Source organism: Oncorhynchus masou, chromosome 5 (assembly GCF_036934945.1).
Source record: "Oncorhynchus masou masou isolate Uvic2021 chromosome 5, UVic_Omas_1.1, whole genome shotgun sequence".
NCBI lineage: Eukaryota > Metazoa > Chordata > Actinopteri > Salmoniformes > Salmonidae > Oncorhynchus > Oncorhynchus masou.
In genome coordinates this window covers 80550258-80563028 of record NC_088216.1, presented here as the reverse complement: position 1 = coordinate 80563028, position 12771 = coordinate 80550258, and the positions used below count along the sequence as shown (strand labels likewise).

The window sequence follows — 12771 nt, the reverse complement described above, 5'->3', positions numbered from 1 at the left end:
ATCTCTGAGAAAAAAAGATGGAGCTTTGAAATCCAACAGGCATAATGTCAACATTTAAAGATTTGTCTGTGATGTGTATTTTAAGTATGTGTCTTCCCATATGGTCTAGCGGTTAGGATTCCTGGTTTTCACCCAGGTGGCCCGGGTTCAACTCCCGGTATGGGAAAGAATATCTTGTTGTTTGGGATGCACTTGTGTAACCACAGATTTTAAACTGGCAGCAGTTTAGATTCAAATTATACAAGTCATTTTAACTGGCAGCAGTTTCACACAACACAACAATATTCCCAAGTCATTTTAACTGGCAGCAGTTTCACACAACACAACAATATTCCCTCAGCAACAGGAAATGTGACATGTTATGTAGATTCAAATTATACAAGGCTTTTTAAACGTTGAATACACTTCATGGCTGCATTTCTTGCTCTGCAGTAAAATTCATGCAACAACAGGAGGATCAAATTAAGATATGCATCTGAAACAGAAAACCAAGGAACCTTGTTGTTGACAGACGCAATGACTGTGTACACTGGTCTAGCTGTGACCTGATTTCAGCTTAGACGTTGGGCCAGTGGCGCAATGGATAACGTGTCTGACTACGGATCAGAAGATTCTAGGTTCGACTCCTGGCTGGCTCAATACTTAATTTAATTGATTGAAATCAAGCTGGGAATGATACTGTATTCCTTTCAGTGCTTCTGGCTGTTCTCACTTCAAACACATTTCAGACGGATTTCATCTGGACATTCCCCAACATCTCTGAGAAAAAAAGATGGAGCTTTGAAATCCAACAGGCATAATGTCAACATTTAAAGATTTGTCTGTGATGTGTATTTTAAGTATGTGTCTTCCCATATGGTCTAGCGGTTAGGATTCCTGGTTTTCACCCAGGTGGCCCGGGTTCAACTCCCGGTATGGGAAAGAATATCTTGTTGTTTGGGATGCACTTGTGTAACTACAGATACTGCGTTTAAACTGGCAGCAGTTTCACACAACACAACAATATTCCCTCAGCAACAGGAAATGTGACATGTTATTTAGATTCAAATTATACAAGTCATTTTAACTGGCAGCAGTTTCACACAACACAACAATATTCCCTCAGCAACAGGAAATGTGACATGTTATGTAGATTCAAATTATACAAGGCTTTTTAAACGTTGAATACACTTCATGGCTGCATTTCTTGCTCTGCAGTAAAATTCATGCAACAACAGGAGGATCAAATTAAGATATGCATCTGAAACAGAAAACCAAGGAACCTTGTTGTTGACAGACGCAATGACTGTGTACACTGGTCTAGCTGTGACCTGATTTCAGCTTAGACGTTGGGCCAGTGGCGCAATGGATAACGTGTCTGACTACGGATCAGAAGATTCTAGGTTCGACTCCTGGCTGGCTCAATACTTATTTAATTGATTGAAATCAAGCTGGGAATGATACTGTATTCCTTTCAGTGCTTCTGGCTGTTCTCACTTCAAACACATTTCAGACGGATTTCATCTGGACATTCCCCAACATCTCTGAGAAAAAAAGATGCAGCTTTGAAATCCAACAGGCATAATGTCAACATTTAAAGATTTGTCTGTGATGTGTATTTTAAGTATGTGTCTTCCCATATGGTCTAGCGGTTAGGATTCCTGGTTTTCACCCAGGTGGCCCGGGTTAAACTCCCGGTATGGGAAAGAATATCTTGTTGCTTGGGATGCACTTGTGTAACCACAGTTACTGCGTTTAAACTGACAACACAACAATATTCCCTCAGCAACAGGACATGTTACTTAGATTCAAATTATACAAGTCATTTTAACTGGCAGCAGTTTCACACAACACAACAATATTCCCTCAGCAACAGGAAATGTGACATGTTATGTAGATTCAAATTATACAAGGCTTTTTAAACGTTGAATACACTTCATGGCTGCATTTCTTGCTCTGCAGTAAAATTCATGCAACAACAGGAGGATCAAATTAAGATATGCATCTGAAACAGAAAACCAAGGAACCTTGTTGTTGACAGACGCAATGACTGTGTACACTGGTCTAGCTGTGACCTGATTTCAGCTTAGACGTTGGGCCAGTGGCGCAATGGATAACGTGTCTGACTACGGATCAGAAGATTCTAGGTTCGACTCCTGGCTGGCTCAATATATTTAATTGATTGAAATCAAGCTGGGAATGATACTGTATTCCTTTCAGTGCTTCTGGCTGTTCTCACTTCAAACACATTTCAGACGGATTTCATCTGGACATTCCCCAACATCTCTGAGAAAAAAAGATGGAGCTTTGAAATCCAACAGGCATAATGTCAACATTTAAAGATTTGTCTGTGATGTGTATTTTAAGTATGTGTCTTCCCATATGGTCTAGCGGTTAGGATTCCTGGTTTTCACCCAGGTGGCCCGGGTTCAACTCCCGGTATGGGAAAGAATATCTTGTTGTTTGGGATGCACTTGTGTAACCACAGATACTGCGTTTAAACTGGCAGCAGTTTCACACAACACAACAATATTCCCTCAGCAACAGGAAATGTGACATGTTATTTAGATTCAAATTATACAAGTCATTTTAACTGGCAGCAGTTTCACACAACACAACAATATTCCCTCAGCAACAGGAAATGTGACATGTTATGTAGATTCAAATTATACAAGGCTTTTTAAACGTTGAATACACTTCATGGCTGCATTTCTTGCTCTGCAGTAAAATTCATGCAACAACAGGAGGATCAAATTAAGATATGCATCTGAAACAGAAAACCAAGGAACCTTGTTGTTGACAGACGCAATGACTGTGTACACTGGTCTAGCTGTGACCTGATTTCAGCTTAGACGTTGGGCCAGTGGCGCAATGGATAACGTGTCTGACTACGGATCAGAAGATTCTAGGTTCGACTCCTGGCTGGCTCAATACTTATTTAATTGATTGAAATCAAGCTGGGAATGATACTGTATTCCTTTCAGTGCTTCTGGCTGTTCTCACTTCAAACACATTTCAGACGGATTTCATCTGGACATTCCCCAACATCTCTGAGAAAAAAAGATGGAGCTTTGAAATCCAACAGGCATAATGTCAACATTTAAAGATTTGTCTGTGATGTGTATTTTAAGTATGTGTCTTCCCATATGGTCTAGCGGTTAGGATTCCTGGTTTTCACCCAGGTGGCCCGGGTTCAACTCCCGGTATGGGAAAGAATATCTTGTTGTTTGGGATGCACTTGTGTACAACACAACAATATTCCTCAGCAACAGGAAATGTGACATGTTATTTAGATTCAAATTATACCACAGATACCACATTTTAAACTGGCAGCAGTTTCACACAACACAACAATATTCCCTCAGCAACAGGAAATGTGACATGTTATGTAGATTCAAATTCCCTCAGCAACAGGAAATGTACATGTTAAGATTCAAATTATTTTTAAACATTGAATACACTTCATGGCTGCATTTCTTGCTCTGCAGTAAAATTCATGCAACAACAGGAGGATCAAATTAAGATATGCATCTGAAACAGAAAACCAAGGAACCTTGTTGTTGACAGACGCAATGACTGTGTACACTGGTCTAGCTGTGACCTGATTTCAGCTTAGACGTTGGGCCAGTGGCGCAATGGATAACGTGTCTGACTACGGATCAGAAGATTCTAGGTTCGACTCCTGGCTGGCTCAATACTTAATTTAATTGATTGAAATCAAGCTGGGAATGATACTGTATTCCTTTCAGTGCTTCTGGCTGTTCTCACTTCAAACACATTTCAGACGGATTTCATCTGGACATTCCCCAACATCTCTGAGAAAAAAAGATGGAGCTTTGAAATCCAACAGGCATAATGTCAACATTTAAAGATTTGTCTGTGATGTGTATTTTAAGTATGTGTCTTCCCATATGGTCTAGCGGTTAGGATTCCTGGTTTTCACCCAGGTGGCCCGGGTTCAACTCCCGGTATGGGAAAGAATATCTTGTTGTTTGGGATGCACTTGTGTAACCACAGATACTACGTTTAAACTGGCAGCAGTTTCACACAACACAACAATATTCCCTCAGGAAATGTGACATGTTATTTAGATTCAAATTATACAAGTCATTTTAACTGGCAGCAGTTTCACACAACACAACAATATTCCCTCAGCAACAGGAAATGTGACATGTTATGTAGATTCAAATTATACAAGGCTTTTTAAACGTTGAATACACTTCATGGCTGCATTTCTTGCTCTGCAGTAAAATTCATGCAACAACAGGAGGATCAAATTAAGATATGCATCTGAAACAGAAAACCAAGGAACCTTGTTGTTGACAGACGCAATGACTGTGTACACTGGTCTAGCTGTGACCTGACTTCAGCTTAGACATGGGGCCAGTGGCGCAATGGATAACGTGTCTGATAACAGGTCAGAAGATTGAATTTTTGGCTCAAAACTAGATTTAATTTACCAAAATCAAGCTGGGAAAAATACTGTATACTTTTCATTGTCTCTGGCAGTTCTCAATTCAAACACATTTTAGAATGATTTTATATGGGACTTTTCTCCAACATCTCTGAGAAAAAAGATGGAGCTTGTAATTACAACAAGCATAATTTCAACATTAATGGATTTGTCTGTGATGTTTTTTTTAAGTAACTGTCTTCCCATATGGTCTGGCGTTTAGGATTCCTGGTTTTCGCCCAGGTTGAACTCCCAGTATGGGAAAGAACATCTTGTCATCTGGGATGCACTTGTGTAAGAACAGATACCACATTTTAACTGGCAGCAGAATCACACAACACAACAATATTCCCTCAGCAACAGGAAATATGACATGTTATGTAGATTCATAATTTACAAGACTTTTTAAACATTAAATACACTTCAAGTTTGCATTTCTTGCTCTGCAGTAAAATTCATGCAACAACAGGAGGATCAAATTAAGATATGCATCTGAAACAGAACACCAAGGAACCTTGTTGTTGACCTGACTTCAGCTTTGACATGGGGCCAGTGGCGCAATGGATAACGTGTCTGACTACGGATCAGAAGATTCCAGGTTCGACTCCTGGCTGGCTCGATTCTTAATTTACTTGATTGAAATCAAGCCAGGATTGATACTGTACACTTTTCAGTGCTTCTGGCTGTTCTCACTTCAAATTCATTTTTGACTGATTTCATCTGGACATTCCACAACATCTCTGAGAAAAAAGATTTGTCTGTGATGTTTTTTTTAAGAAACTGTCTTCCCATATGGTCTGGTGTTTAGGATTCCTGGTTTTCGCCCGGTTTGAACTCCCAGTATGGGAAAGAACATCTTGTCATTTGGGATGCACTTGTGTTAGAACAGATACCACATTTTAACTGGCAGCAGAATCACACAACACAACAATATTCCCTCAGCAACAGGAAATATGACATGTTATGTAGATTCATAATTTACAAGACTTTTTAAACATTGAATACACTTCAAGTTTGCATTTCTTGCTCTGCAGTAAAATTCATGCAACAACAGGAGGATCAAATTAAGATATGCATCTGAAACAGAAAACCAAGGAACCTTGTTGTTGACAGACGCAATGACTGTGTACACTGGTCTAGCTGTGACCTGACTTCAGCTTAGACGTGTGGCCAGTGGCGCAATGGATAACGTGTCTGACTACAGATCAGAAGATTCTAGGTTCGACTCCTGGCTGGCTCAAACTTAATTTAATTGATTGAAATCAAGCTGGGAAAAATACTGTATACTTTTCATTGTCTCTGGCAGTTCTCAATTCAAACACATTTTAGAATGATTTCATCTGGACATTCCCCAACATCTCTGAGAAAAAGATGGAGCTTTGAAATCCAACAGGCATAATGTCAACATTTAAAGATTTGTCTGTGATGTGTATTTTAAGAAATGTGTCTTCCCATATGGTCTAGCGGTTAGGATTCCTGGTTTTCACCCAGGTGGCCCGGGTTCAACTCCCGGTATGGGAAAGAATATCTTGTTGTTTGGGATGCACTTGTGTAAGAACAGATACTGCGTTTAAACTGGCAGCAGTTTCACACAACACAACAATATTCCCTCAGCAACAGGAAATGTGACATGTTATTTAGATTCAAATTATACAAGTCATTTTAACTGGCAGCAGTTTCACACAACACAACAATATTCCCTCAGCAACAGGAAATGTGACATGTTATGTAGATTCAAATTATACAAGGCTTTTTAAACGTTGAATACACTTCATGGCTGCATTTCTTGCTCTGCAGTAAAATTCATGCAACAACAGGAGGATCAAATTAAGATATGCATCTGAAACAGAAAACCAAGGAACCTTGTTGTTGACAGACGCAATGACTGTGTACACTGGTCTAGCTGTGACCTGATTTCAGCTTAGACGTTGGGCCAGTGGCGCAATGGATAACGTGTCTGACTACGGATCAGAAGATTCTAGGTTCGACTCCTGGCTGGCTCAATACTTAATTTAATTGATTGAAATCAAGCTGGGAATGATACTGTATTCCTTTCAGTGCTTCTGGCTGTTCTCACTTCAAACACATTTCAGACGGATTTCATCTGGACATTCCCCAACATCTCTGAGAAAAAAAGATGGAGCTTTGAAATCCAACAGGCATAATGTCAACATTTAAAGATTTGTCTGTGATGTGTATTTTAAGTATGTGTCTTCCCATATGGTCTAGCGGTTAGGATTCCTGGTTTTTTCAAATTCATTTTTCTGGATTTCATCTGGACATTCCCCAACATCTCTGAGAAAAAAGATGAAATCTGCATAATGTCAACATTTAAAGATTTGTCTGTGATGTGTATTTTAAGTATGTGTCTTCCCATATGGTCTAGCGGTTAGGATTCCTGGTTTTCACCCAGGTGGCCCGGGTTCAACTCCCGGTATGGGAAAGAATATCTTGTTGTTTGGGATGCACTTGTGTAACCACAGATACTGCGTTTAAACTGGCAGCAGTTTCACACAACACAACAATATTCTCAGCAACAGGAAATGTGACATGTTATTTAGATTCAAATTATACAAGTCATTTTAACTGGCAGCAGTTTCACACAACACAACAATATTCCCTCAGCAACAGGAAATGTGACATTAGATTCAAATTATACAAGTCATTTTAACTGGCAGCAGTTTCACACAAACAACAACAATATTCCCTCAGCAACAGGAAATGTGACATGTTATGTAGATTCAAATTATACAAGGCTTTTTAAACGTTGAATACACTTCATGGCTGCATTTCTTGCTCTGCAGTAAAATTCATGCAACAACAGGAGGATCAAATTAAGATATGCATCTGAAACAGAAAACCAAGGAACCTTGTTGTTGACAGACGCAATGACTGTGTACACTGGTCTAGCTGTGACCTGATTTCAGCTTAGACGTTGGGCCAGTGGCGCAATGGATAACGTGTCTGACTACGGATCAGAAGATTCTAGGTTCGACTCCTGGCTGGCTCAATACTTATTTAATTGATTGAAATCAAGCTGGGAATGATACTGTATTCCTTTCAGTGCTTCTGGCTGTTCTCACTTCAAACACATTTCAGACGGATTTCATCTGGACATTCCCCAACATCTCTGAGAAAAAAGATGGAGCTTTGAAATCCAACAGGCATAATGTCAACATTTAAAGATTTGTCTGTGATGTGTATTTTAAGTTAAGTATGTGTCTTCCCATATGGTCTAGCGGTTAGGATTCCTGGTTTTCACCCAGGTGGCCCGGGTTCAACTCCCGGTATGGGAAAGAATATCTTGTTGTTTGGGATGCACTTGTGTAACCACAGATACTGCGTTTAAACTGGCAGCAGTTTCACACAACACAACAATATTCCCTCAGCAACAGGAAATGTGACATTTTATTTAGATTCAAATTATACAAGTCATTTTAACTGGCAGCAGTTTCACACAACACAACAATATTCCCTCAGCAACAGGAAATGTGACATGTTATGTAGATTCAAATTATACAAGGCTTTTTAAACGTTGAATACACTTCATGGCTGCATTTCTTGCTCTGCAGTAAAATTCATGCAACAACAGGAGGATCAAATTAAGATATGCATCTGAAACAGAAAACCAAGGAACCTTGTTGTTGACAGACGCAATGACTGTGTACACTGGTCTAGCTGTGACCTGATTTCAGCTTAGACGTTGGGCCAGTGGCGCAATGGATAACGTGTCTGACTACGGATCAGAAGATTCTAGGTTCGACTCCTGGCTGGCTCAATACTTAATTTAATTGATTGAAATCAAGCTGGGAATGATACTGTATTCCTTTCAGTGCTTCTGGCTGTTCTCACTTCAAACACATTTCAGACGGATTTCATCTGGACATTCCCCAACATCTCTGAGAAAAAAAGATGGAGCTTTGAAATCCAACAGGCATAATGTCAACATTTAAAGATTTGTCTGTGATGTGTATTTTAAGTATGTGTCTTCCCATATGGTCTAGCGGTTAGGATTCCTGGTTTTCACCCAGGTGGCCCGGGTTCAACTCCCGGTATGGGAAAGAATATCTTGTTGTTTGGGATACACAGATACTGCGTTTAAACTGGCAGCAGTTTCACACAACACAACAATATTCCCTCAGCAACAGGAAATGTGACATGTTATTTAGATTCAAATTATACAAGTCATTTTAACTGGCAGCAGTTTCACACAACACAACAATATTCCCTCAGCAACAGGAAATGTGACATGTTATGTAGATTCAAATTATACAAGGCTTTTTAAACGTTGAATACACTTCATGGCTGCATTTCTTGCTCTGCAGTAAAATTCATGCAACAACAGGAGGATCAAATTAAGATATGCATCTGAAACAGAAAACCAAGGAACCTTGTTGTTGACAGACGCAATGACTGTGTACACTGGTCTAGCTGTGACCTGATTTCAGCTTAGACGTTGGGCCAGTGGCGCAATGGATAACGTGTCTGACTACGGATCAGAAGATTCTAGGTTCGACTCCTGGCTGGCTCAATACTTATTTAATTGATTGAAATCAAGCTGGGAATGATACTGTATTCCTTTCAGTGCTTCTGGCTGTTCTCACTTCAAACACATTTCAGACGGATTTCATCTGGACATTCCCCAACATCTCTGAGAAAAAAAGATGGAGCTTTGAAATCCAACAGGCATAATGTCAACATTTAAAGATTTGTCTGTGATGTGTATTTTAAGTATGTGTCTTCCCATATGGTCTAGCGGTTAGGATTCCTGGTTTTCACCCAGGTGGCCCGGGTTCAACTCCCGGTATGGGAAAGAATATCTTGTTGTTTGGGATACACAGATACTGCGTTTAAACTGGCAGCAGTTTCACACAACACAACAATATTCCCTCAGCAACAGGAAATGTGACATGTTATTTAGATTCAAATTATACAAGTCATTTTAACTGGCAGCAGTTTCACACAACACAACAATATTCCCTCAGCAACAGGAAATGTGACATGTTATGTAGATTCAAATTATACAAGGCTTTTTAAACGTTGAATACACTTCATGGCTGCATTTCTTGCTCTGCAGTAAAATTCATGCAACAACAGGAGGATCAAATTAAGATATGCATCTGAAACAGAAAACCAAGGAACCTTGTTGTTGACAGACGCAATGACTGTGTACACTGGTCTAGCTGTGACCTGATTTCAGCTTAGACGTTGGGCCAGTGGCGCAATGGATAACGTGTCTGACTACGGATCAGAAGATTCTAGGTTCGACTCCTGGCTGGCTCAATATATTTAATTGATTGAAATCAAGCTGGGAATGATACTGTATTCCTTTCAGTGCTTCTGGCTGTTCTCACTTCAAACACATTTCAGACGGATTTCATCTGGACATTCCCCAACATCTCTGAGAAAAAAAGATGGAGCTTTGAAATCCAACAGGCATAATGTCAACATTTAAAGATTTGTCTGTGATGTGTATTTTAAGTATGTGTCTTCCCATATGGTCTAGCGGTTAGGATTCCTGGTTTTCACCCAGGTGGCCCGGGTTCAACTCCCGGTATGGGAAAGAATATCTTGTTGTTTGGGATGCACTTGTGTAACCACAGATACTGCGTTTAAACTGGCAGCAGTTTCACACAACACAACAATATTCCCTCAGCAACAGGAAATGTGACATGTTATTTAGATTCAAATTATACAAGTCATTTTAACTGGCAGCAGTTTCACACAACACAACAATATTCCCTCAGCAACAGGAAATGTGACATGTTATGTAGATTCAAATTATACAAGGCTTTTTAAACGTTGAATACACTTCATGGCTGCATTTCTTGCTCTGCAGTAAAATTCATGCAACAACAGGAGGATCAAATTAAGATATGCATCTGAAACAGAAAACCAAGGAACCTTGTTGTTGACAGACGCAATGACTGTGTACACTGGTCTAGCTGTGACCTGATTTCAGCTTAGACGTTGGGCCAGTGGCGCAATGGATAACGTGTCTGACTACGGATCAGAAGATTCTAGGTTCGACTCCTGGCTGGCTCAATACTTAATTTAATTGATTGAAATCAAGCTGGGAATGATACTGTATTCCTTTCAGTGCTTCTGGCTGTTCTCACTTCAAACACATTTCAGACGGATTTCATCTGGACATTCCCCAACATCTCTGAGAAAAAAAGATGGAGCTTTGAAATCCAACAGGCATAATGTCAACATTTAAAGATTTGTCTGTGATGTGTATTTTAAGTATGTGTCTTCCCATATGGTCTAGCGGTTAGGATTCCTGGTTTTCACCCAGGTGGCCCGGGTTCAACTCCCGGTATGGGAAAGAATATCTTGTTGTTTGGGATGCACTTAACCACAGTGTTTAAACTGGCAGCAGTTTCACACAACACAACAATATTACTCAGCAACAGGAAATGTGACATGTTATTTAGATTCAAATTATACAAGTCATTTTAACTGGCAGCAGTTTCACACAACACAACAATATTCCCTCAGCAACAGGAAATGTGACATGTTATTTAGATTCAAATTATACAAGTCATTTTAACTGGCAGCAGTTTCACACAACACAACAATATTCCCTCAGCAACAGGAAATGTGACATGTTATGTAGATTCAAATTATACAAGGCTTTTTAAACGTTGAATACACTTCATGGCTGCATTTCTTGCTCTGCAGTAAAATTCATGCAACAACAGGAGGATCAAATTAAGATATGCATCTGAAACAGAAAACCAAGGAACCTTGTTGTTGACAGACGCAATGACTGTGTACACTGGTCTAGCTGTGACCTGATTTCAGCTTAGACGTTGGGCCAGTGGCGCAATGGATAACGTGTCTGACTACGGATCAGAAGATTCTAGGTTCGACTCCTGGCTGGCTCAATACTTATTTAATTGATTGAAATCAAGCTGGGAATGATACTGTATTCCTTTCAGTGCTTCTGGCTGTTCTCACTTCAAACACATTTCAGACGGATTTCATCTGGTGGCCCGGGTTCAACTCCCGGTATGGGAAAGAATATCTTGTTGTTTGGGATGCACTTGTGCTAGCTGTGACCTGAACAGTCTGAAACAGTGGCGCAATGGATAATTTGTCTGACTACGGATCAGAAGATTTTAGGCTTTCCTGGCTGGCTCAATACTTAAGATTAATGGATTGAAATCAAGCTGGGAATGATACTTATTCCTTTCAGTGCTTCTGGCTAGTTCTCAATTCATGCAACATTTCAGATCAAATTAAGATTTCATCTGACATTCCCCAACATCTGTTGACAGAAAAAAAAAGACTTGGAGCGTTGGAAATCCAACAGGCATAATGTCAACATTTAAAGATTTGTCTGTGATGTGTATTTTAAGTATGTTTTCCCATATGGTCAAGCTGTTCTCACTGGTTTTCACTGGCAGTTCTCGGGGTGGATGATTTTATATGGACATTCCAAAATCTCTGAGAAATGGATCTTGTAATTACAACTGTGAATTTCACACAACACAACAAAACTCAGCAACACATATGGACTGGCGTTTAAATTCTGGTTTTTCTGGCAGCAGTTTCTCACAACACAACAATATTCCTCAGCAACAGGAAATGTGACATGTTATTTAGATTCAAATTATACAAGTCATTTTAACTGGCAGCAGAATCACACAACACAACAATATTCCCTCAGCAACAGGAAATGTGACATGTTATGTAGATTCAAATTATACAAGGCTTTTTAAACATTGAATACACTTCATGGCTGCATTTCTTGCTCTGCAGTAAAATTCATGCAACAACAGGAGGATCAAATTAAGATATGCATCTGAAACAGAAAACCAAGGAACCTTGTTGTTGACAGACGCAATGACTGTGTACACTGGTCTAGCTTGACCTGACTTCAGCTTAGACGTTGGGCCAGTGGCGCAATGGATAACGTGTACTGACTTTTACGGATCAGAAGATTCAGGTTCGATTTCCTGGCTGGCTCAACATCTAATTTACTTGATTGAAATCAAGCTGGGATTGATACTGTTACTTTTCAGTGCTTCTGGCTGTTCTCACTTCAAACACATTTAGAATGATTTCATCTGGACATTCCCACAACATCTCTGAGAAAAAAAGATGGAGCTTTGAAATCCAACATGCATAATGTCAACATTTAAAGATTTGTCTGTGATGTGTATTTTAAGTATCTGTCTTCCCATTGCTGTTTGACCTGACTTCAGCTTTGACATGGGGCCAGTAAGCAGTGTCTGACTACGGATGTACACTTTGGCTCAGTGATTTCCAGGATTGATACTGTACACATTTTCTCACTTCAAATTCATTTTTGACTGATTTCATCTGGACAT

General features: G+C 39.7%; 26 non-coding genes across 26 annotated transcripts; all 26 read left to right on the top strand.

The window, feature by feature from the left end:
* The first annotated feature begins 94 nt into the window (after positions 1 to 94).
* Positions 95 to 166, top strand: trnae-uuc (transfer RNA glutamic acid (anticodon UUC)). The gene has a single exon. It is a non-coding gene; the product is annotated as a tRNA-Glu (tRNA).
* Positions 167 to 565: 399 nt separating this feature from the next.
* trnar-acg (transfer RNA arginine (anticodon ACG)) lies at positions 566 to 638 on the top strand. Its single transcript has one exon. It is a non-coding gene; the product is annotated as a tRNA-Arg (tRNA).
* Positions 639 to 849: 211 nt separating this feature from the next.
* trnae-uuc (transfer RNA glutamic acid (anticodon UUC)) lies at positions 850 to 921 on the top strand. Its single transcript has one exon. It is a non-coding gene; the product is annotated as a tRNA-Glu (tRNA).
* A 409-nt stretch (positions 922 to 1330) lies between these two features.
* On the top strand, positions 1331 to 1403 carry trnar-acg (transfer RNA arginine (anticodon ACG)). Its single transcript has one exon. It is a non-coding gene; the product is annotated as a tRNA-Arg (tRNA).
* Positions 1404 to 1613: 210 nt separating this feature from the next.
* Positions 1614 to 1685, top strand: trnae-uuc (transfer RNA glutamic acid (anticodon UUC)). The gene has a single exon. It is a non-coding gene; the product is annotated as a tRNA-Glu (tRNA).
* A 389-nt stretch (positions 1686 to 2074) lies between these two features.
* Positions 2075 to 2147, top strand: trnar-acg (transfer RNA arginine (anticodon ACG)). Its single transcript has one exon. It is a non-coding gene; the product is annotated as a tRNA-Arg (tRNA).
* Positions 2148 to 2355: 208 nt separating this feature from the next.
* trnae-uuc (transfer RNA glutamic acid (anticodon UUC)) lies at positions 2356 to 2427 on the top strand. The gene has a single exon. It is a non-coding gene; the product is annotated as a tRNA-Glu (tRNA).
* A 409-nt stretch (positions 2428 to 2836) lies between these two features.
* trnar-acg (transfer RNA arginine (anticodon ACG)) lies at positions 2837 to 2909 on the top strand. The gene has a single exon. It is a non-coding gene; the product is annotated as a tRNA-Arg (tRNA).
* Positions 2910 to 3119: 210 nt separating this feature from the next.
* trnae-uuc (transfer RNA glutamic acid (anticodon UUC)) lies at positions 3120 to 3191 on the top strand. The gene has a single exon. It is a non-coding gene; the product is annotated as a tRNA-Glu (tRNA).
* Positions 3192 to 3600: 409 nt separating this feature from the next.
* trnar-acg (transfer RNA arginine (anticodon ACG)) lies at positions 3601 to 3673 on the top strand. The gene has a single exon. It is a non-coding gene; the product is annotated as a tRNA-Arg (tRNA).
* A 211-nt stretch (positions 3674 to 3884) lies between these two features.
* trnae-uuc (transfer RNA glutamic acid (anticodon UUC)) lies at positions 3885 to 3956 on the top strand. Its single transcript has one exon. It is a non-coding gene; the product is annotated as a tRNA-Glu (tRNA).
* Positions 3957 to 4978: 1022 nt separating this feature from the next.
* trnar-acg (transfer RNA arginine (anticodon ACG)) lies at positions 4979 to 5051 on the top strand. The gene has a single exon. It is a non-coding gene; the product is annotated as a tRNA-Arg (tRNA).
* Positions 5052 to 5881: 830 nt separating this feature from the next.
* Positions 5882 to 5953, top strand: trnae-uuc (transfer RNA glutamic acid (anticodon UUC)). The gene has a single exon. It is a non-coding gene; the product is annotated as a tRNA-Glu (tRNA).
* A 409-nt stretch (positions 5954 to 6362) lies between these two features.
* Positions 6363 to 6435, top strand: trnar-acg (transfer RNA arginine (anticodon ACG)). The gene has a single exon. It is a non-coding gene; the product is annotated as a tRNA-Arg (tRNA).
* Positions 6436 to 6803: 368 nt separating this feature from the next.
* Positions 6804 to 6875, top strand: trnae-uuc (transfer RNA glutamic acid (anticodon UUC)). The gene has a single exon. It is a non-coding gene; the product is annotated as a tRNA-Glu (tRNA).
* Positions 6876 to 7369: 494 nt separating this feature from the next.
* On the top strand, positions 7370 to 7442 carry trnar-acg (transfer RNA arginine (anticodon ACG)). Its single transcript has one exon. It is a non-coding gene; the product is annotated as a tRNA-Arg (tRNA).
* A 214-nt stretch (positions 7443 to 7656) lies between these two features.
* trnae-uuc (transfer RNA glutamic acid (anticodon UUC)) lies at positions 7657 to 7728 on the top strand. The gene has a single exon. It is a non-coding gene; the product is annotated as a tRNA-Glu (tRNA).
* Positions 7729 to 8137: 409 nt separating this feature from the next.
* On the top strand, positions 8138 to 8210 carry trnar-acg (transfer RNA arginine (anticodon ACG)). The gene has a single exon. It is a non-coding gene; the product is annotated as a tRNA-Arg (tRNA).
* A 211-nt stretch (positions 8211 to 8421) lies between these two features.
* trnae-uuc (transfer RNA glutamic acid (anticodon UUC)) lies at positions 8422 to 8493 on the top strand. The gene has a single exon. It is a non-coding gene; the product is annotated as a tRNA-Glu (tRNA).
* A 397-nt stretch (positions 8494 to 8890) lies between these two features.
* On the top strand, positions 8891 to 8963 carry trnar-acg (transfer RNA arginine (anticodon ACG)). Its single transcript has one exon. It is a non-coding gene; the product is annotated as a tRNA-Arg (tRNA).
* Positions 8964 to 9173: 210 nt separating this feature from the next.
* trnae-uuc (transfer RNA glutamic acid (anticodon UUC)) lies at positions 9174 to 9245 on the top strand. Its single transcript has one exon. It is a non-coding gene; the product is annotated as a tRNA-Glu (tRNA).
* A 397-nt stretch (positions 9246 to 9642) lies between these two features.
* On the top strand, positions 9643 to 9715 carry trnar-acg (transfer RNA arginine (anticodon ACG)). Its single transcript has one exon. It is a non-coding gene; the product is annotated as a tRNA-Arg (tRNA).
* A 208-nt stretch (positions 9716 to 9923) lies between these two features.
* On the top strand, positions 9924 to 9995 carry trnae-uuc (transfer RNA glutamic acid (anticodon UUC)). Its single transcript has one exon. It is a non-coding gene; the product is annotated as a tRNA-Glu (tRNA).
* Positions 9996 to 10404: 409 nt separating this feature from the next.
* Positions 10405 to 10477, top strand: trnar-acg (transfer RNA arginine (anticodon ACG)). The gene has a single exon. It is a non-coding gene; the product is annotated as a tRNA-Arg (tRNA).
* Positions 10478 to 10688: 211 nt separating this feature from the next.
* Positions 10689 to 10760, top strand: trnae-uuc (transfer RNA glutamic acid (anticodon UUC)). Its single transcript has one exon. It is a non-coding gene; the product is annotated as a tRNA-Glu (tRNA).
* Positions 10761 to 11249: 489 nt separating this feature from the next.
* On the top strand, positions 11250 to 11322 carry trnar-acg (transfer RNA arginine (anticodon ACG)). The gene has a single exon. It is a non-coding gene; the product is annotated as a tRNA-Arg (tRNA).
* Positions 11323 to 12771: the final 1449 nt, after the last annotated feature.